This window comes from Triticum aestivum, chromosome 7A (assembly GCF_018294505.1).
Source record: "Triticum aestivum cultivar Chinese Spring chromosome 7A, IWGSC CS RefSeq v2.1, whole genome shotgun sequence".
Lineage (NCBI taxonomy): Eukaryota > Viridiplantae > Streptophyta > Magnoliopsida > Poales > Poaceae > Triticum > Triticum aestivum.
The window spans coordinates 478,388,362-478,416,196 of NC_057812.1; positions in this window are offsets into that span (position 1 = coordinate 478,388,362).

Consider the following 27,835-nt stretch of genomic DNA (forward strand, 5'->3'; position numbering starts at 1 on the left):
TATGAGAATATCTAGGTATGATCATGTAGACAGGCATCACGTCCGAGACAAGTAGACCGACTCCTGCCTGCATCTACTACTATTACTCCACACATCGACCGCTATCCAGCATGCATCTAGAGTATTAAGTTCATAAGAATAGAGTAACGCCTTAAGCAAGATGACATGATGTAGAGGGATAAATTCATGCAATATGATAAAAAACCCATCTTGTTATCCTCGATGGCAACAATACAATACGTGCCTTGCTGTGTAACACCCACGATGCGGCTATATCTCCCATGTGTCGGAGCACAACTTAGAGGCATAACCGCATAGTAGGCATGTCGCAAGAGGGGTAATCTTTACACATCCCATGTACTGAATAAGAAAGGGATAAAGAGTTGGCTTACAATTGCCACTTCACACAATACATAAATATAGCATTACATCATCCAGAATACAATCAAGGTCCGACTACGGAACCAAAATAAAGACAACCCCAAATGCAAAAGATCTCCGATCGCCCCAACTGGGCTCCACTACTGATCGTTTGTAAAAGAAACATAGTAATGTCCTGAATCCTCGTCAAACTCCCACTTGAGTCCGGTCGCATCCCCTGGACTGGCATCATCGGCACCTGCATCTGGTTTTGGAAGTAATCTATGAGTCACGGGGACTCAACAATCTCACACCCTCGCAATCAAGACTATTTAAGCTTATGGGTAGGAAAAGATAGTGAGGTGGAGCTGCAGCAAGCACTAGCATATATGGTGGATAACTTACGCAAATGAGAGGGAGAAGAGAAAGCAAAGCACGGCCGAGAAGCTACAAAGATCAAGAAGTGATCCTGAAACTACTTACGTTCAAGCATAACACGAGACCGTGTTCTCTTCCCGGGCTCCGCCTAAAAGAGACCATCACGGCTACACACGCGGTTGATTCATTTTAATTAAGTTAAGTGTCAAGTTTTCTACAACCGGATATTAACAAATTCCCATCTGCCCATAACCGCGGGCATGGCTTTCGAAAGTTCAAAACCCTGCAGGGGTGTCCCAACTTAGCCCATCACAAGCTTTCACGGTCAACGAAGGATATTCCTTCTCCTAGGAAGACCCGATCAGACTCGGAATCCTGGTTACAAGACATTTCGACAATGGTAAAACAAGACCAGCAAAGCCGCCCGATGTGCCAACAAATCCCGATAGGAGCTGCACATATCTTGTTCTCAGGGCACACCGGATGAACACTGTGTACAACTAAAACCAACCCTCAAGTTTCCCCGAGGTGGCGCTGCAAGTGGCTCTATTTTGGACCAACACTCAGAGGAGCACTGGCCCGGGGGTTTAAAATAAAGATGACCCTTGAGTCCGCGGAACCCAAGGGAAAAAGGCTTAGGTGGAAAATGGTAAAACCAAGGTTGGGCCTTGCCGGAGGAGTTTTATTCAAGGCGAACTGTCAAGGGGTTCCCATTATAACCTAACCGCGTAAGGAATGCAAAATCAAGGAACATAACACCGGTATGACGGAAACTAGGGCGGCAAGAGTGGAACAAAACACCAGGCATAAGGCCGAATCTTCCACCCTTTACCAAGTATATAGGTGCATTAAAGTAAACAGGATATAATAATGATATCCCAACAATAAACATGTTCCAACAAGGAACAAACTCCAACTTCACCTGCAACTAGCAACGCTATAAGAGGGGCTGAGCAAAGCGGTAACATAGCCAAACAACGGTTTGCTAGGACAAGGTGGTTAGAGGCTTGACATGGCAATATGGGAGGCATGATATGGAAAGTGGTAGGTATCGCGGCATAGCAATAGAGCGAGCAACTAGCAAGCAAAGACAGAAGTGATTTCGAGGGTATGGTCATCTTGCCTGCAAAGTTCTCCGAGTTGATGAAAGCCTGATCCTCGTAAGCGTACTCAACGGGTTCCTCGATCACGAACTCGCCTCCCAGCTCTACCCAAAGCAAGAACACAATCAACCACAGTGCAATGCGCAAGCAACATGATGCAAAACATGGCATGATATGCGGGATGTGATATGCAAAACGTATGCATGCTCTGGAAGGAAAAGATTGAACCAGGCCTCAACTTGCCAAACCAAGAGTGCCACTGGAAATATGAGTTGATTTCGGTCGAAATCGATATAAATATCACCGGAATCGGATGCACGGTTTGGAAATGGCAAGCAAAACAAGAATGGCACAATTCTGCGATTAACAGCACGATGCCATCTAAAATGCAACAAGAAACTAAGCTATTGCAATCCAACATAGCAACAAAGCACATGGCAGTGATCTACTCAAGATGCTCGACAAAATATGAACACTGAGCTATGGCTAAATCACACAAGAGCAGGTTCAAACCAGCATGGCAAAAGTGAAAAAGATATCAGCATCACAGACTTAGTGAAAATAACATGGCAGGAATTAACATCAGGAAGCAATGTTTAGAGCAAGATAACAACATGCTACAGGATCAGATCATAGCAAACAAAAGGCATGGCAGGAATCTACTCAAAGCATATAACAAAAGTCCCTTATTGACCATAAGCCAAAAGGGCACAGAAAACATGATGGCACCCATATAAACATAGCAAGTTTCGTTAACAGATTCAGACTTAGCAGAAAAACTGGACATGGCAAAAATAGAGTTATGAAGGCATGTTTGCGAGCTCGATTCACTCAACCCAAGGCATTGCATGACAAGCTAAGCATATAACCAGCAATAAGACATGATCAAGAAGCTAACCATGGGGAGAACAATCTCATAGCATGCATGGTTCAACTACAACAACCTTGGCAAAATTGATTAACATGTGAGCAATCTGCCAGGAACATTTTATAGCGAAAGTAGAGCAAGATTGAGTCATGCTAGGGTACTCCGTAAATGCAAATAGGAGTATGTATGGATAGAGCACAACCATATGTCAAAATCATCCTAATTGAACATACTCAAAAGAAGCATGGATCACTCTGTAGCAACATGAAAACATGGCAAAATCATCCTAATTGAACATACTCAAAAGAAGCATGGATCACTCTGTAGCAACATGAAAACATGGCATAAAAATAACAACAGGGAAATGACAGTGAAATTCTAAGTCCCTGAAATCAGCAACATCACGAGAGCTACTTTGCATGCTTTTGCTAGTCACCACATTATTCACAAAAATACATGGCATACACCCCTGTAAAGATGGCATGGCATAGCCCAAAACACATGTAGGGCTCAAGTTCATATGGAGCACACAATAATCATGGCAAAAATGACAAATGCTCAAGATCTGGTAAGTAACAGGAACTAACATTATGAAGCACTCTTGCAACAGTCATTTGGGTATCAATATGGAATCAAAAAATCATGGTGCAATGCAACAAAATGAAGAGGACATCATGATGAACATTTTGATATGCCACACGCATGAAACGGAGCTACGGATGCGGAGTTATGGCATGATGAAAAGTGCTTGAAAAAGTAATAGAAAAGGACTTAGAGAGAAATCGAAGTCAACCCTAGGGTTTCCAGATCTGGGCGCGCGGTCTACGAGGTTCGTCGGAGAAGGGGATCGCTGGAGAAGTCACGGTGGCCGGAGCTGGAGAGGAGGTGGCCGGAGCTTGGGGACCTGCCGGATCCGGAGAGGACGACGGCGCGGTGGACGAGGATGAGGAGTCGGTGCGGGAAGGCGAGGCGTGCGGCGGGCGGCGAACGGAGAGCGGCGTGGGGCGGCGGCGACCGGGGAGACGGCGGCGAGGCAGGGCGGCGGAGGTCGACGATGGTGCTCGCGCGGGGAGCGGCGGGGCGCCTCGGGCGCGGGACAGCTACCGCGCGGGCTTCGGGGGGCCGGCGGCACGGGGGCTCGCTGGGTGCCACGTGGCTGCTCCGGAGTGGCTGGGGCGCAGCGGTGCGATTTCGTCCGGCGTCGCCCGGACGTGTCCGGCGGCGCAGAGGGGAAGTTAGGGTAGGTTTTGACCGCAAATTTCGGAGGGGGAGGTCTATTTATAGGTAGAGGGAGCTAGGAGAGTCCAAATGAGGTGCGGTTTTCGGCCATGCGATCGTGATCGAACGACCGAGAGGATGGAGGGGGTTTAGATGGTTTTGGGCCACTTTGGAGGGGTGTTGGGCTGCAACACACACGAGGCCTTTACGGTTCCCTGGTTAATCGTTGGAGTATCAAACGAACTCCAAATGGCACGAAACTTGACAGGCGGTCTACCGGTGGCGTACCAAGGCCACTTGGCAAATCTCGGTCCAATCCGAGAACGTTTAACACCCGCACACGAAAAGAGGAAAAAGGGGGCGCCGGAGGACATAGGAGTGCCGGATCGCAAAACAGACAACGGGGAAAATGCTCGGATGCATGAGATGAACACGTATGCAAATGAGATGCACATGATGACATGATATGAAATGCATGACATGGACAAAAAGCACAACGAAGACAAAACCCAACCACGAGGGAATATCATAACTTAGAGCCAAAAATGGCAAGAGTTGGAGTACAAATATGGTAAGTTACATCCGGGGTGTTACAACACTCCACCACTATGAAAGGATCTCGTCCCGAGATCTAGGACTGAAAGAACTCCGAATATTCGGAACGGAGGTGGTACTCGCGTTCCCAGGTGGCTTCTTGGTCGGAATGATGTGACCAATTCACTTTTAGGAATTTGATAGACTTGTTGTGAGTCTTGTGCTCAGTTTCTTCAAGGATAGCAACGGGATGCTCATGATAAGACAGGTCTTCTTGGAGATCAATCTCTTCGAAGTTGATGGTGCGGTCAGGAGTCTTGAAACACTTACGAAGCTGAGACACGTGAAACACGTCGTGCACATTTGCAAAGTTGGATGGAAGCTCAAGTTGATATGCGAGATCGCCTCTTTTGCCAATGATCTTGAAAGGACCCATGTATCTAGGGGCAAGCTTCCCTTTGATACCAAAGCGACGAGTACCTTTCATTGGAGAGACGCGGAGGTAGACATGGTCTCCTATCTCGAAAGCCAAGTCACGATGCTTGCTATCATAGTAACTCTTCTGGCATGATTGCGGGGCTTTGAGATTTTCACGGATGACTTTGCACATTTCTTCAGCCTCTGTGATCAAGTCATTGCCAAGAAGTTGGCGTTCACCAGTCTCTGACCAATTAAGAGGAGTACGGCACTTTCTGCCATAGAGAATCTCGAATGAGGCCTTGCCCGAACTCGCTTGGAAGCTGTTGTTGTAGGAGAACTCGGCATATGGAAGACAATCTTCCCAATTCATACTGAAAGAAATGACACAAGCCCTGAGCATATCTTCAAGAACTTGATTAACTTGCTCAACTTGTCCACTAGTTTGAGGATGGAAGGATGTGCTGAAGCGAATGCTGGTGCCCATGGCCTTCTGAAAGGAGTCCCAGAACTTAGAAGTAAAGATGCTTCCATGATCTGAAGATATCAACTGCCGAATACCGTGCAAGGAGACAATCCTGGAGGTATATAGCTCTGCCAAGTGAGCTACTATGATAGATTCTTTGATAGGAAGAAAATGAGCCACTTTTGTAAGCTTGTTGATGACAACAAAGATAGCATCATTTCCACGCTTGGACTTGGGAAAACCAGTTACGAAGTCCATCTCAATATGGTCAAACTTTCATCTTGGAATGGCAAGATGTTGGAGGAGACCAGCTGGCCATTGGTGTTCTGCTTTCACTCTTCTGCAGACATCACATTCATTCACGAACTGAGCAATTTCTCGCTTCATTCGGGTCCACCAATACAACTGCTTGAGGTCATGGTACATCTTTGTACTTCCAGGATGAATAGAAAGGAGTGAATTGTGAGCCTCGTTCATAATGACTTTACGAAGGTCACCTTTTGGAACAACAATTCGATCCTCGAAGATTAGAGTATCTTTGTCATTAAGGCGATAGCACTTGTACTTGGGTTGGCTCTTGGCAATCCCAATCTTCACCTTCTTCACCGTGGCATCAAGAAGTTGTGCCTCACGAATTTGATCTTCCAAAGTAGGAGAGACTTGGAGGTTGGCAAGAAATCCTTGAGGAACAACTTGAAGATTAAGTTTGTGGAAAGCTTCACAAAGATCCGGTTGGAAGGGCTTGAGAATCAAACTGTTGCAGTAAGCCTTCCTGCTCAAAGCGTCAGCAATGACATTGGCCTTGCTTGGAGTATATTCAATACTCGGATTATACTCTTGAATCATTTCGACCCAACGAGTCTGCCTGAGGTTGAGGTTGAGGTTGGGTTGAGTGAAGATGTACTTGAGACTCTTATGATCAGTGAAGATGTCCACTTTCCTTCCCAACAAGAGATGTCTCCATGTTAAAAGAGCATGGACAACTGCCGCCAACTCGAGGTCATGAGTGGGGTAGTTCTTTTCGTTGGGCTTCAACTAGAGAGAGGTATAGGCCACAACTTTCTTCCCTTGCATTAACACAGCACCGAGACCTTGAAGGGAAGCATCACAGAAAACCTCGAATGGTTTGGATTCATCAGGAGGAGTCAGAACTGGAGCTGTGACTAGCTTCTCTTTGAGGGTGTTGAAAGCGATGTCACATTCAGGCGTCCAGACATACTTCACATGCTTCTGGAGGAGGTTGGAAAGAGGCTTCACGATCTTAGAGAAATTCTCAATGAATCTTCGACAATAGCTTGCGAGCCCAAGAAAGCTATGGAGCTGCTTCACATTCTGAGGCGGTTCCCAATTCACAATTGCAGACACCTTCTCATGATTAATAGCTATTCCCTTGGCGGAGATGATATGCCCAAGGTAGAGAACCTCATCGAGCCAAAACTCACACTTTGAAAACTTCGCATAGAACTGATGTTCTTTGAGTTTGTGTAGCACCAAGCTCAAATGCTTGGCATGATCCTCTTTGTTCTTGGAAAAGACCAAAATATCATCGAGATACACCAAGACGAAGTCATTTGTGTAAGGGTTGAAGATGAAGTTCATCATGCGAGAGAATGTTGGAGGAGCATTGACAAGGCCGAAAGACATGACAGTGTACTCATAGGAACCATAGCTTGTTCTGAAAGCTGTCTTGGGGATATCTTGTTCACGGATGCGAATCTGATGATAGCCCATACGGAGGTCAAGCTTGGAGAATACTTGAGCACCTTTGAGTTGTTCGAAAAGCTCATTGATGTTGGGAAGTGGGTACTTGTTCTTTATGGTCTTCTTGTTCAATGGGCAGTAGTCGACACAAAGTCGGTCCGTGCCATCCTTCTTCTTGACAAAAAGAACACCACAACCCCATGGAGAAGAACTCGATCGGATCAGACCCATATGCTCTTGTATATTGAGTTGTTTCTTCAGCTCCTTCAACTCTTCTGGTCCAAGCTTGTAAGGATGTTTGCAAACAGGTTCCGTGCCAGGCTCAAGATCAATGACGAATTCAACTGGCTGGTGAGGAGGCATTCCTGGAAGCTCTTCTGGAAAGACATCTTGATATTCACAAACGACTGGCATCTAAGAGATGGCATTCAACTCGCCCTTCTCATTGAGAGAAAATAGTCGAATGTGGTATCATCACGAGCTGCATAGATGATCACATCCTCAGACGAGTGTGTCAATTGAATCTACCTGGCAGCACAATCAAGCTAAGCCTTGTGCTTAGAAAGCCAGTCCATGCTGAGAATGAGATCAATATCCGAGTTACAAAGAACAATTGGAGAGGACAGAAACTTATAGTCACCCATCTTGATAGAAACATCCGGGACGCAATTGTTAGATGTCATTTGCTTGCCCGAGGACACAATCTTCAATGGGAAAGGAATCTTTTCGGTCACAAACTCGTGCTTGGCAACAAAAGGTCTTGAAATGAAAGAAAGCGATGCACCAGTGTCAAAAAGAACTTTTTCAGGAATATCATTAACAGGAATGTTACCCAAGATCACTTCTGAAGAGTCCTCTGCCTGAGTTGCGTTCATCATGTTGACCTTGACATGCTTGGGATTATGCTTGACCACTGGATTGCTGGCAGATCTCACAAGAGGAGGAGGCGGAAGGCGCCTCTGGTTGAAGCATTTGTTCGCATAGTGCCCCTTCTGCTGACACTTGTTGCATGTAACCTCTAAGAGCGGACGGTGATACGGAGCACTTGACCTTGGAGCATGGGACGAAGCTTTGTTCTGATAGCCTGGGTTGGGTGGGTGGGAAGATCCATTGCCACCTTTGCTCTTTTGCTGATAAGGCTGACGGAATGGAGGAGGAGACAACCAGAACTTTTGCTGCTTAGCTACCACTTGAGTTGAAGAAGAAGAAGAAGAAGAAGAAGAAGAAGAAGGAGTTGCATCCCTGACTCTCTTCTTAGATGCATCGCACTTGAGCCGAGTGGCTTCTTGCTTTAGTGCCATGTTATAGAACTCATCATACTTTTTCGGCTCAAAAAGCACGAGAGCTAGTTGCAGATCTTCTCTACGGCCACCTCTAAATTGATAAATCATGCCCTTCTCGTCAGGGACGTCTTGTTTGGCGAAGCGAGCGAGCATGTGGAACAGGATGTTATATTGGTAAACAGACAAGCTGACTTGCTTCAGATTGCGGAACTCCTCACGCTTACTCTCAACAACACTTTGAGGAATGTAGTGAGCTTTGAAGTCTTGGCAGAAATCATCCCAGGTAATCACACGACCTCCTCTGGAATCTTTGTATTGTTGATACCACTCAGCAGCTTGGTCTTTGAGTTGGAACGAAGCAAACTTGACAAAGTCCTCAGGCCTGACGTTGCTACACTCAAAATGTTTGCAGATATCCATGAGCCAATCGTCAGCGTCTGTGGCCTCGACACAGTTACTGAAGGACTTTGGCTGGTTTGCGAGGAACTGGTTGAGGGTAGCAAACTGAACTTGATTGTTGCCATGGCCTTGATTTCCTTGGTTGCACTCTTGCAAGAGTTGCATAAGCATCTGCGTGTTGGCATTGGTGGAGGCCATGACAGCTTGCCATGCCTCCGGAGGTGGAGGTGGTGGCGGTGGTTCCGGATTCTGACGCGTTGGAGGAGCCATCCTGAAGAGGGTGACATCCGTTAGCATCTTGACAGACATATAATTCAGGCTGAATCAATGGATCGAAATTGCAACATATAGCCTTAACATTCGGACAAGAATGAACGAATGAATTCCAAAGTAAATGATCACACTTCCATAAGGTTGAGAATCCACTTAGATAAAGGTAGATGAATAAAACAACAAGGTACGGATATGAACAAATATTTGGTAAGGATTACCCAATCACAAACCAAATATCTGCGGGAAGAAATACTAGAGCTACAAGAATTCCCACCTATGAAACTCCCGAAACTTTTTGGTTATGCAATCAGGTGTTGGGGATACAGGGGAAGCATAATATCTCAGCCAAAACTAGCAAATCCTACATCCAGCTGTATCCATCCTTCAACACATAACCAAGAAACCTTCGGAAATCATTTACCTCAACCTTCGAAAAGCATCCTTTATACGAGTTATGGAAATACTCCCGAACTCCCGCCCCAGTACTGGGTGGCGTCGAGGTTATCTCACCAACAACTGCATAAAGGAGATTTTCGATGTCGGTGAAACTCAGGTATTCCAGAACTGCAACGATAAAATTCTGACGACAACACCTCGGAGCTCAACTCCCCGGGACACTGCCACAACCCCTAAATGTCAGGAGGCACCAAGAACAATGTTCTCGTCACAAAACCATCGGAACGATTCCAAGATACCCGCGTGATCCTAAAAAAAATTCGTGAAATTTGAGAAGAGAAGAGTCAAAACTCTACGTCAGGAGGCCTCACCAGAGCGACGAAGGGACTGAGGAGTAAAAATAATCCTACTCTCCGATATATATAATCCTATAGGACTCAACACATTATTCTAGACTCAACAACGCCAGTGATTCGATCAAGCAGGGGGATCCTAAGTCGGGGAAGGCTCTGATTACCAACTTGTAACACCCACGATGCGCCTATATCTCCCACGTGCCGGAGCACGACTTAGAGGCATAACCGCATAGTAGGCATGTCGCAAGAGGGGTAATCTTTACACATCCCATGTACTGAATAAGAAAGGGATAAAGAGTTGGCTTACAATTGCCACTTCACACAATACATAAATATAGCATTACATCATCCAGAATACAATCAAGGTCCGACTACGGAACCAAAATAAAGACAACCCCAAATGCAAAAGATCTCCGATCGCCCCAACTGGGCTCCACTACTGATCGTTTGTAAAAGAAACATAGTAATGTCCTGAATCCTCGTCAAACTCCCACTTGAGTCCGGTCGCATCCCCTGGACTGGCATCATCGGCACCTGCATCTGGTTTTGGAAGTAATCTGTGAGTCACGGGGACTCAACAATCTCACACCCTCGCAATCAAGACTATTTAAGCTTATGGGTAGGAAAAGGTAGTGAGGTGGAGCTGCAGCAAGCACTAGCATATATGGTGGCTAACTTACGCAAATGAGAGGGAGAAGAGAAAGCAAAGCACGGCCGAGAAGCTACAAAGATCAAGAAGTGATCCTGAAACTACTTACGTTCAAGCATAACACGAGACCGTGTTCTCTTCCCGGGCTCCGCCGAAAAGAGACCATCACGGCTACACACGCGGTTGATTCATTTTAATTAAGTTAAGTGTCAAGTTTTCTGCAACCGGATATTAACAAATTCCCATCTGCCCATAACCACAGGTACGGCTTTCGAAAGTTCAAAACCCTGCAGGGGTGTCCCAACTTAGCCCATCACAAGATCTCACGGTCAACGAAGGATATTCCTTCTCCTAGGAAGACCCGATCAGACTCGGAATCTCGTTTACAAGACATTTCGACAATGGTAAAACAAGACCAGCAAAGCCGCCCGATGTGCCGACAAATCCCGATAGGAGCTGCACATATCTCGTTCTCAGGGCACACCGGATGAACACTAAGTACAACTAAAACCAACCCTCAAGTTTCCCCGAGGTGGCGCGGCAAGTGGCTTTGTTTTGGACCAACACTCACAGGAACACTGGCCCTGGGGTTTAAAATAAAGATGACCCTTGAGTCCGCGGAACCCAAGGGAAAAAGGCTTAGGTGGCAAATGGTAAAACCATGGTTGCTCCTTGCTGGAGGAGCTTTATTCAAGGTGAACTGTCAAGGGGTTCCCATTACAACCCAACCGCGTAAGGAACACAAAATCAAGGAACGTAACACCAGTATGACGGAAACTAGGGCGGCAAGAGTGGAACAAAACACCAGGCATAAGGCCGAGCCTTCCACCCTTTAGCAAGTATATAGGTGCATTAAAGTAAACAATATATAATAATGATATCCCAACAATAAACATGTTCCAACAAGGAACAAACTCCATCTTCACCTGCAACTAGCAACGCTATAAGAGGGGCTGAGCAAAGCGATAACATAGCCAAACAATGGTTTGCTAGGACAAGGTGGGTTAGAGGCTTGACATGGCAATATGGGAGGAATGATATAGCAAGTGGTAGGTATCACGGCATAGCAATAGAGCGAGCAACTAGCAAGCAAAGATAGAAGTGATTTCGAGGGTATGGTCATCTTGCCTGCAAAGTTCTCCGAGTTGACGAAAGCCTAATCCTCGTAAGCGTACTCAACGGGTTCCTCGATCACGAACTCGTCTCCCGGCTCCACCCAAAGCAAGAACACAAGAAAAGGAAAACACAATCAACCACGGTGCAATGCGCAAGCAACATGATGCAAAACATGGCATGATATGCGGGACGTGATTGAACCAGGTCTCAACTTGGCATGATATGCGTATGCATGCTCCGGAAGGAAAAGATTGAACCAGGTCTCAACTTGGCAAACCAAGAGTGCCACTGGAAATATGAGTTGATTTCGATCGAAATCGATATAAAGATCACCGGAATCGGATGCACGGTTTGGAAATGGCAAGCAAAACAAGAATGGCACAATTCTGCGATTAACAGCACAATGCCATCTAGAATGCAAAAAGAAACTAAGCTACTGCACTCCAATATAGCAACAAAGCACATGGCAGTGATCTACTCAAGATGCTTGACAAAAGATGAACACTGAGCTACGGCTAAATCACACAAGAGCAGGTTCAAACCAGCATGGCAAAAGTGCAAAAGATATCAGCATCACAGACTTAGTGAAAATAACAACATGGCAGGAATTAACATGAGGAAGCAATGTTTAGAGCAAGATAACAACATGCTACAGGATCAGATCATAGCAAAGAAAGGCATGGCATGAATGTACTCAAAGCATATAACAAAAGTCCCTTACTGACCATAAGCCAAAAGGGCACGGAAAACATGATGGCACCCATGTAAACATAGCAAGTTCCGTTAACAGATTCAGACTTAGCAGAAAAACTGGACATGGCAAAAACAGAGTTATGAAGGCATGTTTGCGAGCTCGATTCACTCAACACAAGGCATTGCATGACAAGCTAAGCATATAACCAGCAATAAGACATGATCAAGAAGCTAACCATGGCAAGAACAATCTCATAGCATGCATGGTTCAACTACAACAACCTTGGCAAAATTGATTAACATGTGAGCAATCTGCCAGGAACATTTTATAGCGAAAGTAGAGCAAGATTGAGTCATGCTAGGGTACTCCGTAAATGCAAACAGGAGCATGGATGGATAGAGCACAACCATATGTCAAAATCGTCCTAATTGAACATACTCAAAAGAAGCATGGATCACTCTGTAGCAACATGAAAACATGGCATAAAAATAACAACAGGGAAATGACAGTGAAATTCTAAGTCCCTGAAATCAGCATCATCACGAGAGCTACTTTGCATGCTTTTGCTAGTCACCACATTGATCACAAAAATACATGGCATACACCCCTGCAATAGTCATTTGGGCATCAAGATGGACTCAAACAAGCATGATGCAATGGAACAAAATGAAGAGGACATCATGATGAACATTTTGACATGCCACACGCACGAAACCGAGCTACGGATGCGGAGTTATGGCATGATGAAAAGTGATTGAAAAAGTAACAGAAAATGACTTAGAGAGAAATTGAAGTCAACCCTAGGGTTTCCAGATCCAGATCCAGGCGCACGGTTTACAAGGTTTGCCAGAGAAGTCGTGATGGTCGGAGCTGGAGAGGAGGTGGCCGGAGCTTGGGGACCTGCCAGATCCGGAGAGGACGACGGCGCGGTGGACGAGGACAACAGAGTCGGCGCGGGGAGGCGAGGCGCGCGGCGGGCGGCGACCGGAGCACGACGTGGGGCGGCGGTGACCGGCGAGACGGCGGCGAGGCAGGGCGGCGAAGGCGGCGGAGGTCGATGGTGGTGCTCGCGCGGGGAGCGGCGGGGCGCCTCAGGCGCGGGACGGCTGCCGCGCGGGTTTCGGGGGCCCACCTGTCAGATTTCGGGTTCCGACAGACCCTTGAGGTTCGAACACTGGGGTGCGCGTGGAGATTTCGCCTCCTACCTACCTACACCCCTCCGCCTCGCTAAGATCTAAGCTATGGAAAGAACAACATGAATGACACAGGGTTTATACTGGTTCGGGCCACCGTTGTGGTGTAATACCCTACTCCAGTGTGTGGTGTGGTGGATTGCCTCTTGGGCTGATGATGATGAACAATACAAGGAAGAACAGCCTCGCGAGGGTCTGCTCTTGGCTGGGGCGATGAACTGCTGGGAGGAGTTCAGTCACCCTTCTCTCTTTCTCTCTCTGATTCTGATTCTCTCCTCCCTCCCTCGTTCTGTGGGTGGCTGGTCCTATTTATAGTGGCCCTGGTCCTCTTCCCAAATATCGAGCGGGAAGGGAGCCAACAATGGCGGGCTAATTTGAAGGGGGACAACTAGTACGAGCTATCCTGACAAAAGTAGTCTTCGCCTACGCAAAGCTCTGGTGGTGACGCCGTCTTGGGCTCCACAATGACCTCTGTCTTGCAGTCCTCCTGGTCTTGGTCTTGGTGCACCGAAATGGCAACCTTTGCCTGATTCCTCGGTACTCCGCGGCTGCGCTTGCTCCCTTTGCACCAAAGAGGAAAGGAGGACGCTGCGCGGGCTGGCACCCGCCTGGCGCCTTTGGTCGTCATGGCTTGCGTCACGGGCACCTCGTGAGGTACCCCGCCTTGATCTCTCCGCCTCCTCGCGAGCCAGCCTGATGAGGCCGTGCCTGAGGAAGCTCCGCGTCGTCCTTCCCGCGAGGCTTGGCCCCTCACGAGGGTCTTGGGTCTGTGTTGATGAAGATGGGCCGTGCTGGGGCCCCCTTTGTGCCACGCCACAGGCCGCAGGCAGGCAAGTCTGGGGACCCCCGTTCCCAGAATGCCGACAGTAGCCCCCGGGCCCGAGGCGCGCCCGGACTTGGCCGTGCAGGGAGGCGGAAGGGAAAGAGCAAAGCGCGCGGGCCCTAACAGCCTGCGGCCTTGGGCGCCGCATGGCGGTTGATTGGACGTGGGCGTCTCCACATCCCCATGGCGCCTCGGCAACTGCACGGATTGGACAAGTCCCTGCATGCAAAGCGGGTCATGATTACCTGCGATCGTGGAGGTCGACGGTTGGCCTTCGCCGGCCATAAGTACGGAACAGCGTGCACCCTTCCAGTTTATCCCTCCTTGCTTCTCCTTCTTCTTCATGGCCCCGTCGAAGAGGTTCTCGGCCGCATAGAAGGGGAAGGCTCACCAGGTTGAGCCTGCCTCTCCCCCGCCCAAGCGCGGCCGAGGGCGCCCTCGCAAACATCCTGTGGCCACCATGGCAGCTCCCCGCGGCCGTGGAGACGATTTCCAGCGCGGCGACGGGCGGATTGCTACGGCCGGGGGGCGCGCTCCAGTCGCGCGTCCCCCTAGGCCACGCTTTCGCGCTACAGAGGTGCTGCCGGAGTTCATCGTGTGGTCGGCGGAGCCGACTAGCACCCGGCTTCCGCTTCCTCGCTTCCTCCTCGGTGAGCTCCCGGCCGGCGCCCCGGGCGGCCTCTGGCTTCAGGCCGACGGCTGCTGCAGCCGGGCCTCATGGGCTTCACTGGAGGTCTCCGCAGCCGGGAGCCTGGCCCTGGCCCGTGGTTGGCAGACGTTTGCCCGCGCGCGTGGCCTGAGCCGTTGTTGCACCCTGCACTTCAAGTTTGACGGTGATGCCACCCTCTATGTGAGGGTGTTTGGGGAAGATGGTCGCCGCGCAGGGTGCTGCCCCGAGGACGACGACTGCGGCCGGGAACCCAGCTCCAGCGACGATGGAGAAGACAGCGCTCGCGTGACTGGCGGCGCTCGGGGTTCCCCAAGCTTCTCCGATTCTTCTTCAGGCGGCGACTCTTCCAGCGGTGGCCGCGGTCAGCCTCCACGCCGTCGCATCTGCTTGGGAGGTGGTAGTGTGTTCGCCCGCCGTCGCGCCTCGGTGAAGCGCGAGAGGGAGTCTGCCTGAGCCCCGGAGGCAGCTCGAGTCTTCCCTGCAGGCTGGTGTGAGGCGAGCTGCGCCTGATCTGTTCTTTCTTTTCCTTTTTTCCTGCGTAAAAAAGACAGTACTATGGAGCCCCGCGGGGGCGTGTTTGGGTTATTGCTGTTAATCATCGTTTTGCTTCCGTTATCGTGCCTTCCGGCTACGTGACCGCGTGTGGATAGTTCCCAGCCCCAGTCATGGGGGGGCGATCGACCCAGGCCCTGTGTTCGTGTCGCGATGCCCGTGGGGCACGGACTGGAGGGGTGCTCCTGTAATGGACCTAGGTCGCGAACCCTTTGAATGACTAGGACGGGAACACTCGCGAGGGCGCTCGGCAGTCCCCCCCCCCTCGCGAGGCCTTGCATAAGAGAAATCGAGGTAGGAGAGTGAAAAGTCGAAGAACCACAAGCCAAAGACGGCAACAACTTCAATAAAACTTCGAATGAGAAGGAACAAGCCAACTGCGGAAAGCAAATGAAAAGCCGCGTCTGGCACCTAATCTAGTCTTTGATGTCTTCTCACCAGCGCGGAGCTAAGTGCTGCCACTGGGCGTGGGAGGGAGCCCCAGGGCCTGAGGCCGGCGCTCCTGAGACTCCGGGGCGTGTACAGCCCCAACTCATTATTACGTGAGAGTGTCACAGGAGGCGAGCTTCACAGGCGTTGGCCTTCTTCACAGGCTCCGGGCCTTTTCCAAAATGCGATAGCTTCACAGGCATTCGCCTTCTTCACAGGCTCTGGGCCTTTTCCAAAACGCGACAGCTTCACAGGCATTCGCCTTCTTCACAGGCTCTGGGCCTTTTCCAAAACGCGATAGCTTCACAGGCATTCGCCTTCTTCACAGGCTCTGGGCCTTTTCCAAAATGCAACTGCTTCACAGGCATTCGCCTTCTTCACAGGCTCTGGGCCTTTTCCAAAATGCGACAGCTTCACAAGCATTCGCCTTCTTCACAGGCTCTGGGCCTTTTTAGGGGTAGAACCTCCGGAGGTGCTGGATGTTCCATGTGTTCTGGACCGGCACCCCCTCCTGAGTCTCCAAGCGCTCGGAGCCGGGCCTGGAAACATGAACAACTTTGAACGGGCCCTCCCACATGGGAGAGAGCTTGTGCAGCCCCTCCCTAGAGAGAACCCGCCTGAGCACGAGGTCTCCTACCTCGAGAGTTCTGGGGCGGATGTTGCGGCAGTGATATCGCCGCAGGGCCTGTTGGTACCTCGCCGCTCGCAGTGCGGCTTCTCGGCGACGTTCCTCCCCCAGCACGAGGTCCATCCCCCGCATGGCATCCTGCTGCGCCTCATCGAACGCCAGGACCCACGCGGAGCGACATCTGACCTCGTGAGGGAGGACCGCTTCGGCTTCATAGACCAGGAAGAACGGGGTCTCTCCAGTCGGCTTGGTCGCGGTTGTGCGGATGGACCACAACACGGACTGAAGCTCGTCGTACCAACCTCTACCGTAGGCCTCCAGCTTCTTCTTGAACGTCCTGGTCTTGAGGCCCCTTAGGACCTCTACGTTGGCTCGCTCGGCCTGGCCGTTGCTTCGGGGGTGCGCCACCGAAGCGTAGCATATCTGCGTTCCAAGGTTAGCGCAGTATGTTTTGAAGAGGTTACTGGTGAACTGTGAACCGTTGTCCATGATGATGCAGTTTGGCACCCCGAACCGGCTCACGATGCCCTTGATGAACTTGACCGTGGAACCCACGGGAATGGTGCGGACAACCTCTACTTCAGCCCACTCGGTGAACTTGTCCACGGCGGCGTAGAGGTAGCGGTAGCCCCCAGGCGCCTGAGGAAATGGGCCCAAGATGTCCAGCCCCCAGACTGTGAACAGCCACGAAAGGGGTATAGTCTGCAGGCCTCCTGCTGGCTGATGGATCTGCTTGGCGTGGAACTGGTAGGCCTCACAAGCTTTCACTAGTTCGACGGCGTCGTTGAGTGCGGTGGGCCAATAAAACCCACTGCGGAACGCCTTGCCGACGAGGGTCCGTGATGATGAATGACGTCCACAGTCTCTACCGTGTATATCTTCTAGCAGTTCCTTCCCTTGCTTCCTGGAGATGCAGTGCAGGGACACATCGTTTGGTCGCTTCCGGTAGAGCTCTCCATCCTTGATGCAGTATGCTGTGTCCTGGCGTGCCACTCGCTCCGCTTCCTCCTCCTTCTCCGGTAGGGTCCCTTGTGTTAAGTAACTCCGGAGCTCCGTGACCCAGCATCTCTCCTAAGGTTCCATCGTCATTTGCAGGCGTGCTCCTGAGGCCGGGCCACAGGCCGGAGCTCCCGAGGCAGGCGGCTGGGGGAGCTCCTCCCGAGGCTGAGCCATGTTTGACAAGGACGGCAAGGCTGAGGGCTTGAAGAGCCGCTCCTCGAAAACGCCAGGCTCCTGAGGTAACCGCCTGGACACCCGTTTGGCGATGTCGTCAGCCTCCTAATTGGTGCCACGAGGCACATGCTACAACTCCAACCCCCAGAACTGCTTCTCCATCCTGCGGACCTCCGCAAGGTAGGCTTCCATGTGCTCATCTTTCGGCTGGTACACCTTGTTGGAGAAATTGACAAGGAGCTGCGAATCGCCCTTGATGGTGAGGCGTCTCACCCCCAGGGCAGCTGCGGCCTTCAAGCCCGCTATTAAACCTTCATACTCCGCTATGTTGTTGGAGACCTTTTCACCTTGCTGGAAACAGAGCTACACAGCGTATTAGAGCTTGTCCTGAGTGGGCGATATAAGCACCGCCCCAGCCCCTGCGCCATGCCTGGAGAACGCCCCATCGAAGTACATGACCCAGCCTTCTAGAGCCTCGCTTCCCGGGGAGAGGGACCGATCCTCGACGGCCTTGAGGCCTGGTGCCTCCGTCCATTCTGCCACAAAATCCGCCAACACTGCTCCCTTGATGACTCTGGTCGTGCTGAATTCGAGCTGAAACGCTTGCAGTTCTATGTTCCACTCAACGACCCTTCCAGCTGAGTTAGGGCTCCTGAGCACTCTCTTAGGGGGTATGACGAGACGACCTTGATGGGGTGACCCTGAAAATAGTGCCGCAGCTTGCGCGAGGCCACCAATAGCGCGAGGAGAAGTTTCTGAGGCATGGGGTACCGCGCCCTCGCATCCCGCAACACCGTATTGACGAAGTACACCGGGTTCTCAACAAGGTTGGGTGCATTAGTGCTGGCGGCTCCCTTTGGAGACCGTGGCGCCTCTTGAGGCGATGAGGCCTCCAGAGGCTGGCCATCTGGGAGAGGGGCCTCTTCTGCCTCCGGTGCACTCCTCTGCGGTGGCTGATCCTCCTCAGTCGCGGTGGCGGTTCCTGTGGGCCTTCCTTGTTCCTGTTTTGCCTTGTCCCGGGCTGCTGCTGTAGTTCTGATTCGACGCTCCTCTCTAACTGCCACCAGGGCCGCGCTGGCGGAGTAGGGAGTGGCGGCGAGGTAAAGCACCAGGGGCTCTTGAGGGCGCGGAGCCACCATGACCGGCGGGCTGGTCAGGTATCTCTTGAGATCCTGGAACGCCTTGTCGGCCTCTTCAGTCCAATCAAAGGGCCCCTTTTTCTTCATTAGCTGGAAGAAGGGCAGCGCTCGTTCCCCCAACTTGGAGATGAAGCGCCCTAGCGCGGTCACGCGCCCAGTGAGCTTCTGTGTTTCTCTGAGGGTCTTTGGCGGGCTCATGTCTTCCACCGCCCTGACCTTTTCCGGGTTAGCCTCGATGCCTCGGTGGGACACGAGGAAACCCAAGAGCTTGCCCGAGGGGACTCCGAACACACACTTCTCTGGGTTGAGCCGTAGGTTCACTGCATTGAGGCTCGCGAAGGCTTCCTCCAGGTCTTGTATCAGGGTCCTGGCCTCCCGAGACTTTACCACAATGTCATCGACGTATGCTTCAACATTCTTCCCGAGCTGCGGGCCCAAGGTGATGTGCATCAACCGCTGAAAGGTCGCCCCTGCGTTACGCAGCCCGAATGGCATGCATGTGTAGCAGTACACCCCACACGGGGTTAGGAAGGCTGTCTTTTCGACGTCTTCTACCGCCATCTTGATCTGGTGATACCCAGAGAAGGCATCCAAGAAGCATAGCAGGTCGCATTCCGCGGTGGAATCGACGATCTGGTCGATGCGGGGGAGCGGGAACGGATCTTGCGGGCATGCTTTGTTGAGGTTGGTGAAGTCGACACACATGCGCTCCTTCCCTCCCTTCTTTGGCACAACGACAGGGTTGGCCAACCAATCCGGGTATCGGACCTCGCGAATGACCCCAGCGGCTTCTAATTTGCGGGTCTCTTGGACGATGAAGGCCTGCTTTTCTGTGGACTGCCGCCTGGCCTTCTGCTTCACAGGGCGCACATTGGGGCACACGTTGAGGTGATGCTCGATTACACTCCTAGGGATCCCTGCCAACTGGTCAGGCTGCCAAGCGAATACCTTCTTGTTTGCACGCAGGAACCCGACTAGGGCCTCCTCCTGCTCGGGTTCGAGGTTGGCGCCTATGGTGAAAGTGGCGTTGGTGGACCCGTCCTCATCGACGGGTATCTGCTTGGTTTCTGCCTTGTCTTGGGTGAACAACTGTTTCTTCTTGGCGGGTGCAGCCCCCTTGGGCTCGGGGGTCTCCAAGCCGGCGGGCTGTGCCGACGCCGCCGTCTTGAAGGCGAGCTTGAGCACCCGCAGCGCGTCTCCGGTGTCCCCGTGCACGGTGAGGACACCGCTGCTCCCGGGCATCTTCATGAGGTTGTACGCCGGGTGCGTCGCGGCCATGAACTGGGCCAGCACTGGGTAGCCGAGGATGGCGTTGTAGGGGAGGCCGATGGGGGCGATGTCGAAGTCGACCAGCTCCGTGCGGAAGTTTTTGTAGGTGCCGAAGGTTACTGGGAGTCGGATCTGTCCCAAGGAGCTGGATGATCCGCCCCCAACGCCTGAGAAGGGCCGGCTGGGTTGCAGCCGTTCCAGGGGTATGTAGAGGAGGTTGAAGGCCTCGACCGAGAGCAAGCTGAGGCCCGCACCGCCATCAATGAGAGTTCTGGTGACGGCCACCTGGAAGATGGTGGGGGTGCACAGCATGGGGAGCGCACCCGAGCAGGCCGAGTTGGAGGGGTGGTCCTCCGAGCTGAAGGTCAGGCTGGCCTTGGACGCCGCCCGGTCCGGGAGAGCCCCCTGCCGCGTGGAAGTGGCGCTGACCCGGCGGATGAACGGCTTGATGTGGTTATTTGTGGGCGGCGCCTGCGAGCCGCCCAAGAGGGCCGCGACGACCGGGGGTGTTGGTGTAGCGCGATGGGCGGGGAAGAGGCTGCGAGGCTCTTCCCAAGAGGCCACGGAGGTTGCCGGCAGGTGGAGCAGCCATGGGCGCGGAGTGCCGGTGGGGGCCATGACCCTATCGTCACCTCCAGCTTCGAGGGGGGGCTCCTTGCTCGCCGGCAAGAAGGCCAGCGGATCTGTCGCGCCGCCGTAGCGCGGCGGCGTCGTTGGCTTGAACTTGTCCGGCCACCGTACTTGTTGCAGGGCTGGGGCCAGGGCTCGGAGCCCCCTGGCCCCCGTGCTGGCGCCGGCGGCCGGAGCGGGCGACGCGCTACTCATCGCGAGGTAGGCCGTGGCGGTGGCGGAAGAGAAAACTCCGGTGCACCCCTACCTGGTGCGCCAAATGTCAGATTTCGGGTTCCGGCAGACCCTTGAGGTTCGAACACTGGGGTGCGCACGGAGATTTCGCCTCCTACCTACCTGCACCCCTCCGCCTCGCTAAGATCTAAGCTATGGAAAGAACAACACGAATGACACAGGGTTTATACTGGTTCGGGCCACCATTGTGGTGTAATACCCTACTCCAGTGTGTGGTGTGGTGGATTGCCTCTTGGGCTGATGATGATGAACAATACAAGGAAGAACAGCCTCGCGAGGGTCTGCTCTTGGCTGGGGCGATGAACTGCTGGGAGGAGTTCAGTCACCCTTCTCTCTTTCTCTCTCTGATTCTGATTCTCTCCTCCCTCCCTCGTTCTGTGGGTGGCTGGTCCTATTTATAGTGGCCCTGGTCCTCTTCCCAAATATCGAGCGGGAAGGGAGCCAACAATGGCGGGCTAATTTGAAGGGGGACAGCTAGTACTAGCTATCCTGACAAAAGTAGTCTTCGCCTGCACAAAGCTCTGGTGGTGACGCCGTCTTGGGCTCCACAATGACCTCTGTCTTGCAGTCCTCCTGGTCTTGGTCTTGTTGCACCGAAATGGCAACCTTTGCCTGATGCCTCGGTACTCCGCGGTTGCACTTGCTCCCTTTGCACCAAAGAGGAAAGGAGGACGCTGCGCGGGCTGGCACCCGCCTGGCGCCTTTGGTCGTCATGGCTTGCGTCATGGGCACCTCGTGAGGTACCCCGCCTTGATCTCTCCGCCTCCTCGCGAGCCAGCCTGATGAGGCCGTGCCTGAGGAAGCTCCACGTCGTCCGCCCCATGAGGCTTGGCCCCTCGCGAGGGTCTTGGGTCTATGTTGATGAAGATGGGCCGTGCTGGGCCCCCCTTTGAGCCACGCCACAGGCCGCATGCAGGCAAGTCTGGGGACCCCCGTTCCCAGAACGCCGACACCGCCGTGGGCTGAGCGGGCCGGCAGCGCGGGGGCTCGCTGGGTGCCACGTGGAGGCTCTAGAGTGGCTGGTGCGCGGCGGCGCGATTTCGTCCGGCGTCGCCTGGACGTGTCCGGCGGCGCGGAGGGGAAGTTAGGGTAGGTTTTGACCGCGAATTTCGGAGGGGGAGGTCTATTTATAGGTAGAAGGAGCTAGGAGAGTCCAAATGAGGTGCGGTTTTTGGCCACGCGATCATGATTGAACGACCGAGAGGATGGAGGGGGTTTAGATGGGTTTTGGGCCACTTTGGAGGGGTGTTGGGCTGCAACACACACGAAGCCTTTACGGTTCCCCGGTTAACCGTTGGAGTATCAAACGAACTCCAAATGGCACGAAACTTGATAGGTGGTCTATCGGTGGCGTACCAAGGCCGCTTGGCAAATCTCAGTCCAATCTGAGAATGTTTAACACCCGCACACGAAAAGAGGCAAAAGGGGGCGCCGGAGGACATAGGAGTGCCGGATGGCAAAACAAACAACGGGGAAAATGCTCGGATGCATGAGACGAACACGTATGCAAATGAGATGCGCATGATGACATGATATGAAATGCATGACATGGACAAAAAACACAACGAAGACAAAACCCAACCACGAGGGAATATCATAACTAGGAGCCGAAAATGGCAAGAGTTGGAGTACAAATATGGTAAGTCACATCCGGGGTGTTACATGCTGCCCCTACTGTCACTGGGAAAGGACACCGCAAGATTGAACCCAAAGCTAAGCACTTCTCCCATTGCAAGAAAGATCAATCTAGTAGGCCAAACCAAACTGATAATTCAAAGAGACTTGCAAAGATAACCAATCATACATAAAAGAATTCAGAGAAGATTCAAATATTGTTCATAGATAAACTTGATCATAAACCCACAATTCATCGGTCTCAACAAACGCACCGCAAAAGAAGATTACATCGAATAGATCTCCACAAGAGAGGGGGAGAACTTTGTATTGATATCCAAAAAGAGAGAAGAAGCCATCTAGCTAATAACTATGGACCCGTAGGTCTGAGGTAAACTACTCACACTTCATCGAAAGGGTTATGGTGTTGATGTAGAAGCCCTCCGTGATCGAAGCCCCCTCCGGCGGAGCTCCGGAACGGGCCCCAAGATGGGATCTCGTGGATACAGCAAGTTACGACGGTGGAATTAGGGTTTTGGCTCCGTATCTGATCGTTTGGGGGTACATAGGTATATATAGGAGGAAGAAGTGCATCGGTGGAGCAACAGGGGGCCCACGAGGGTGGAGGGCGCGTCTGGGGGGGGGGGGGTAGGTGTGCCCCCTACCTCATGGCTTCCCTATTGGTTGCTTGACGTAGGGTCCAAGTCTCCTGGATCTTGTTCGTTCCAAAAATCACGTTCCCGAAGGTTTCATTCCGTTTGGACTCCGTTTGATATTCCTTTTCTTCGAAACCCTAAAATAGGCAAAAAAAACAGCAATTTTGGGTTGGGCCTACGGTTAATAGGTTAGTACAAAAAATAATATAAAAGTGTATAATAAAGCCCAATAATGTCCAAAACAGTAGATAATATAGCATGGAGCAATCAAAACTTATAGATACGTTGGAGATGTATCAAGCATCCCCAAGCTCAATTCCTGCTCGTCCTCGAGTAGGTAAATGATAAAAACGGAATTTTTGATGTGGAATGCTACTAGGCATAATTTCAATGTAATTCTTCTTAATTGTGGCATGAATATTCAAATCCGAAAGATTCAAGATAAAAGTTTAATATTGACATAGAAATAATAATACTTCAAGCATACTAACTAAGCAATTATGTCTTCTCAAAATAACATGGCCAAAGAAAGTTCATCCCTACAAAATCATATAGTTTAGACATGCTCCATTTTCGTCACACAAGAATGCTCTCATCATGCACAACCCCGATGACAAGCCAAGCAATTGTTTCATACTTTAGTAATCTCAAAATTTATAAACCTTCACGCAATACATGAGCGTGAGCCATGGATATAGCACTATGGGTGGAATAGAGTCTAATGATGGGGGTTATGTGGAGAAGACAAAAAGGAGAAAGTCTCACATTAACGAGGCTAATCAATGAGCTATGGAGACGCCCATCGATTGATGTTAATGCAAGGAGTAGGGATTGCCATGCAACGGATGCACTAGAGCTATAAATGTATGAAAGCTCAACAAAAAAACTAGTGGGTGTGCATCCAACTTGCTTGCTCACGAAGACCTAGGGCACTTGAGGAGGCCCATTGTTGGAATATACAAGCCAAGTTCTCTAATGAAAAATTCCCACTAGTATATGAAAGTGACAAAACAAGAGACTCTCTATCATGAAGATCATGGTGCTACTTTGAAGCTCAAGTGTGGAAAAAAGGATAGTAGCATTGTCCCTTTTGATTTCTCTTTTCTCTCTCTTTTTTGGGCCTTCTTATTTTTATTTGGCCTTTCTCTTTTTTTATTGGGACAATGCTCTATTAAATGATGATCATCACACTTATATTTATTTACAACTCAATGATTACAACTCGATACTAGAACAAGGTATGACTCTATATGAATGCCTCTGGCGGTGTACCGGGATATGCAATGAACCAAGAGTGACATGTATGAAAGAATTATGAACGGTGGCTTTGCCACAAATATGATGTCAGCTACATGATCATGCAAAGCAATATGACAATGATGAACGTGTCATGATAAAGGGGATGGTGGAAAGTTGCATGGCAATATATCTCGGAATGGCTATGGAAATGCCATAATAGGTAGGTATGGTGGCTGTTTTGAGGAAGATATAAGGAGGTTTATGTGTGAAAGAGTGTATCATATCACGGGGTTTGGATGCACCGGCGAAGTTTGCACCAACTCTCAATGTGAGAAAGGGGAATGCACGGTACCGAAGAGTCTAGCAATGATGGAAAGGTGAGAGTGTGTATAATCCATGGACCCAACATTAGTCATAAAGAACTCACATACTTATTGCAAAAATCTACAAGTCATCAAAAACCAAGCACTAGGCGCATGCTCCTAGGGGGATAGATTGGTAGGAAAAGACCATCGCTCGTCCCCGACCGCCACTCATAAGGAAGACAATCAAAGAACACCTCATGTTTCAAATTTGTTACATAACGTTTACCATACGTGCATGCTATGAGACTTGCAAACTTCAACACAAGTATTTCTCAATTTCACAACAACTCAACTAGCACAGTTTTAATATCACTACCTCCATATCTCAAAACAATCATCAAGCATCAAACTTCTCTTAGTATTCAAAACACTCATAAGAAAGTTTTTACTAATCTTGAATACCTAGCATATTAGGATTATTTAAGTAAATTACCATGCTATTTAAGACTCTCAAAATAATCTAAGTGAAGCATTAGAGATCAATAATTTCTATGAAACAAATCCACCACTGTGCTCTAAAAGATATAAGTGAAGTACTAGAGCAAAACTATATAACTCAAAAGATATAAGTGAAGCACATAGAGTATTCTAATAATTTCCGAATCATGTGTGTCTCTCTCAAAAGGTGTGTACAGAAAAGATTATTGTGGTAAACTAAAAAGCAAAGACTCAAATCATACAAGACGCTCCAAGCAAAACACATATCATGTGGTGAATAAAAATATAGCTCCAAGTAAAGTTACCGATGGAAGTAGACGAAAGAGGGGATGCCTTCTGGGGCATCCCCAAGCTTTGGCTTTTTGGTGTCCTTAGATTATCTTGGGGGTGCCACGGGCATCCCCAAGCTTAGGCTCTTCCACTCCTTGTTCCATAATCCATCAAATCCTTACCCAAAACTTGAAATCTTCATAACACAAAACTTAAAGTAGAAAATCTCGTGAGCTCCGTTAGCGAAAGAAAACAAAAGACCACTTCAAGGTACTGTAATGAACTCATTATTTATTTATATTGGTGTTAAACCTACTGTATTCCAACTTCTCTATGGTTTATAAACTATTTTACTAGCCATAGATTCATCAAAATAAGCAAACAACACACGAAAAACAGAATCTGTTAAAAACAGAACAGTCTGTAGTAATCTGTAGCTAGCGCCAGATCTGGAACCCCAAAAATTCTAAAATAAATTTCTGGACGTGAGGAATTTATCTATTAATCATATGCAAAAAGAATTAACTAAATATCACTTTCCAAATAACAATGGCATCAGTTCTCGTGAGCGCTAAAGTTTCTGTTTTTTACAGCAAGATTAACAAGACTTTCCCCAAGTCCTCCCAACGGTTCTACTTGGCACAAACACTAATTAAACACAAAAACAACACCAAAACAGAGGCTAGATAAATTATTATTACTAAACAGGATCAAAAAGCAATGAATAAAAATAAAATTGGGTTGCCTCCCAACAAGCGCTATCGTTTAATGCCCCTAGCTAGGCATAAAAGCAAGGATAGATCTAGGTATTGCCATCTTTGGTAGGCAATCCATAAGTGGCTCTCATAATAGATTCATAAGGTAATTTAATTTTATTTCTAGGAAATTGTTCCATTCCTTTCCTTAACAAAAATCAGAATCTAATATTTCCTTCCTTGATATCAATAATTCACCAATCGTTCTAAGGAAAGGTCTACCAAGAATAATAGGACATGAAGGATTGCAATCTATGTCAAGAACAATAAAATCTACGGGCACATAGTTCCTATTTGCAACCATAAGAACATCATTAATTCTTACCATAGGTTTCTTAATAGTGGAATCCGCAAGGTGCAAGTTTAAAGAGCAATCATCAAAATCACGGAAACCTAACAAATCACACAAAGTCTTTGGAATCGTGGAAACACTAGCACCCAAATCACACAAAGCATAGCATTCATGATCTTTAATTTTAATTTTAATAGTAGGTTCCCGCTCATCATAAAGTTTTCTAGGGATAGAAACTTCCAACTCAAGTTTTTCTTCATAAGATTTCATCAAAGCATCAATGATATGTTTAGTAAAAGCTTTATTTCGACTATAAGCATGAGGAGAATTTAGCACGGATTGCAACAAGGAAATACAAATCTATCAAAGAGTAATTGTCATAATTAAATTCCTTGAAATCCAAAATAGTGGGTTCATTAATATTTAAAGTTTTGACTTCTTCAATCCCACTTTTATCAAATTTAGCATCAAGATCTAAAAACTCCGAATTTTTGGAATGCCTTCTAGGTAAAGGTGGATCATATTCAGTCCCATCATTATCAAGATTCATATTGCAAAACAAAGATTTAATAGGGGAAACATCAATAACTTTTAGATCTTCATCTTTATTATCATGAAAACTAGAAGAACACACTCTTATAAAGGAATCTTTCTTAGCACGCATCCTAGCAGTTCTTTCTTTGCACTCATCAATGGGAATTATCATGGATTTGAGAGACTCATTGATATCATGCTTAGGAGGAATAGATCTAAGTTTCAAAGAATCATCATCAAGAGAAATTCTATCAATGTTCCTAGCCAACTCACCAATCTTAAGCAATTTCTCTTCAATCAAAGCATTGAAATTCTTTTGCGAAGTAATAAATTCTTTAGTATTAGATTCAAAATCAGAGGGCATCTTATTATAATTTCCATAAGAATTGTTGTAGGAATTACCATAATTATTAGAGGAATTACTAGGATAGGGCCTAGGATTAAAATTTCCTCTATACGCGTTGTTACCAAAATTATTCCTACCAACAAAATTCACATCCATAGATTCATTATTATTCTCAATCAAAGTATACAAAGGCATATCATTAGGATCAGAAGAAACACTTTTATTAGCAAATAATTTCATAAGTTCATCCATCTTTCCACTCAAAACATTAATTTCTTCTATCACATGCACTTTCTTATTATTAGATCTTTCAGTGTGCCATTGAGAATAATTAACCATAATATTATCTAGGAGTTTAGTAGCTTCTCCTAAAGT